The sequence below is a fragment of the Orycteropus afer genome, unplaced genomic scaffold, assembly GCF_000298275.1.
Source record: "Orycteropus afer afer isolate SDZICR_OR568_19922 unplaced genomic scaffold, OryAfe1.0 scaffold00119, whole genome shotgun sequence".
Lineage (NCBI taxonomy): Eukaryota > Metazoa > Chordata > Mammalia > Tubulidentata > Orycteropodidae > Orycteropus > Orycteropus afer.
In genome coordinates, this window is record NW_006921706.1 from 5178805 (window position 1) to 5182371 (window position 3567).

Here is a 3567-nt window from a genome sequence, read left to right on the forward strand (position 1 = left end):
GGGAGGAGGTGGGAGGGGAGCTGTTGCATTGTGGTAAACTGTGGTCAATGTCATGAGACAAAGTATATGTAAACTGCTGTATGGAAAGTGAATTTGATCTGTAAATCTTCACCCAAATCACAATAATAAAATATATATATATATAATCACATGTCACCAAGTTAGTGATATTAGAAATCATTTTATGTTGAAGAGCTTTTCCTCACATTATTATTTATGTTTGTATAAATATATTTTTATTATTTATACTTGTATCCTACAAACCTTTCAAATACTTCTAGAAACCTTTTAGAATTCTTGGTAAGTATCATTTATTGTATCGTAAATTGTTCCTAGTATTAATTAATATACAATTACAAAAATACTTGTTTAGCAAAAAAGGAGGTCTAAAATTATTAAAATATTTGAAATAATATCCACATTATTTCACATTGTAAAAAAATTCTGGCACTTGTCCTTAAATGTTCAATTATGTCTATACATAAAATTATTTATAGAAATTTAGTTTATACTTTTCATCTTCACCATCTAATTCAGATCTAATTCAGAAAGCTCATATTCAAACTAGAAATTCCTCAAATACCTAATAAGCAAATATAAGGATGGCATTCGACCTACGACTAATTTTTTTGAGCTAGTTTAAAAACACATATGTTTCTCTTGGTGTCAGTAACTCCGGTTCTATCAATTAATTTTATAATGTAGTATAAAGTAGCAGGGTACAAGATCATCAGAAAAAGTCAATTGTAGTCCTTCATAGGAATGAAAAGAAGTTTGAAAAGGAAATCAGAGAAAGAATACCATTTACAATACCAACCAAAGGATGAAGTATGTTTTGGTTACCTAGTGCCACTCTGACAAGAATATACCACAAATGGGAGGTTTTGAATAGACAAGAGTTATGCTTACAATTTGGAGGTTTCATTCCAAGTTGAAAGTGCCAGTTCCTAGGGGCTGGGTGAAAGTTCCTCGACATTGGGCTTCAGCTCTGCCTCTTGCTCCCTGCCCACGAGCTAGAGGCATTTCTTCATGCAGGCAGCTACTGGCTGCTGAGGCTAACAAGCCCAAGGTGGAAAAATAAAATGGCACAGTTCTGATGTCACTAAACATCAGGCAGGCCACTAAATTAAGTCCATTGTAAGTCCCCAGGTTGGCAGAGCATGACAGGCTGCTGAACAATGACCCAACTACATGCTGGGTCCAAGTGCGCCATAAGCTAGAGGCAGTTCCCATAGCTGCTACTTATATACGGGCAGCAGACCACATCCCAAAGGCAGCTACTCAGCTGCTCACAGTAGATTCCACCATGGAATTGATTACCAGTCTCACCATGGGGAATACTACATCCAGCTGTCCAGCCACTCAACCAGGCCCAGTCAAGTTGACAAACAAACATAACCACCACAAAGTATATAGAAATAAATCTAACCAGAGGCAAAAAACAAAACAAAACCTATAGAAAGAAAACTGTGAAACACTACTACAAGAAAACAAAAGAGATTACCTAAATGGAAGAATATACAATACTTATGGATAGGAAGACTTAACATCATGAAATTGTCAATACTAGGAAAACAAACTAGAGATATAATGCAATCACAAATCCAGAGTCCATCATTATTATTTAAAGAGATAGAAAAACTAATCACTAACTTTATATGGAAAGGAATGAAATCCTGGATAAGGAAAGCATTACTAAAGAAAAGCAAAGTAGGAGACCTCACAATTCCTCATGTCCAAACATACTACACAACCATATTACTTACAATAGACTGATATCGTTACACTGAGAGACACATAGACTAATGGAACAGAGTTGACAACATAGAAGACACCTTGGAAGGAAGGTTGGGCAATCTACTGTAGTGATACTGCCTTGGAAATCCAAGGAAGGGTCTCTATAAGTCGGGTCCAACTCCACAGCAGTGAGTTTAGTTTGGTTTGGTTATGGATAGCTGATCTTTGACAAAGGACCAAAACCCATTAAATGTGGAAGAGATAGTCTTTTTAACAAATGGTACTAGCAAAATTGGATAACCTTTTGGAGAAAAATGAAACAGGACCCTTATTTCATACCATGTACAAAACTAACTCGAGATAAATCAAATACCTAAGTGTAAAAATCTAAATTTAAAAAGATTATCAATGAAAAATTAAGGATAAACTTAAAGGCCATAATACATGGCATAAATATACTGTCAAATATAGATTAAAATACACAAACATAAGAAAGTGAAATAGATTACAGGGGTCTCCTAAAAATTAGACATTTAGTCCCAGCAGAAGATATCACCAAAGGAGGAAAAAGCGAACCCTCAAACTGGGAAACAATTTTTGGCAATGACATATTGGACAAGAAAACTTCAACACCTCAACAACAAAAAAACAAATAATCTAACTAAAAAGCAGGCAAAGAACATGAACAGACTTCACTAAAGAAGATATTCAGTCAGTCAATAAACATGAAGAAATGCTCACAATCATTAGCCATCAATGTTGATTAATGTAGTATAAAGTAGCAGGGTACAAGATCATCAGAAAAAGTCAATTGCAGTCCTTCATAGGAATGAAAAGAATTTTGAAAAGGAAATCAGGGAAAGAATACCATTTACAATATGAACCATGTCGTTGAGTCAGTTCTGACTCATAGCAACCCTATGTACAATAGAACAAAACATTGCCCAATCCCGTGCTATTGTCACAATCATTGCCATGCTTGAGCTCATTGTTGCAGCTATTGTTTCAATCCATGTTGTTGAGTGTCTACCTGTTTTTTGCTGACCAACCATAATATCTTTGTCCAGGAATGGTACCTTCTGACAGCATGACTAAAGTATGAGAGATGAAGTCTGGTCATTCTTGCTTCTAAGGAGCATTATGGCTGTACTTTCTCCAAAATAGATTTATTAATTTGTCTAGCACTCCATGGTACATGGCATAACATAGTATGTAAAGATAATGTTCTACATCCTACTTTGGTGAATAGTATCTGGTATTAAAAGCTTGTGAGAGGCCATCTAAGATACAACAGTTGGTCTTTTTCTATCTGGAGCGAAGGAACCCAAAGACTCAAAGAAGAAACTAGTACATCAGATTAATAGTCCACACAGACCAAGGCCTCTTCTAACCTGAGGTTAGAATTAAATGGTGCCCAGCTACCTTTACCGACCATTCTGCCCAGGAATACAATAGAAGGTCCCATACAGAATTGGAGAAAAAAGTAGAACAAAAGTCAAATTCCCAAAAAAAGGCCATATTTACTGGACTGATAATGACAAGAGGGGTCCCTGAGACTTTTGCTCTAAGGTTCCCTTTGCAATTGGAACTGAACCTACTCTTAGAGGTCACCTTTCAGCCAAATAATAGATCAGCTTATAAAATAAACAATACTACCCTTGAGCAATGTGTTTCCTCAAACATTCAACTATATGAATCTAAAGAATCAAAATTTACCCAAAAGCAAAGATGAGAAGGTAAAGAAGGATGGGGAAGCTAGGTCAATGGAAGCAGAACACACAGAATGGAAATAATGAAAATGTACACACGTCGTGAAAACTGCAATCAATA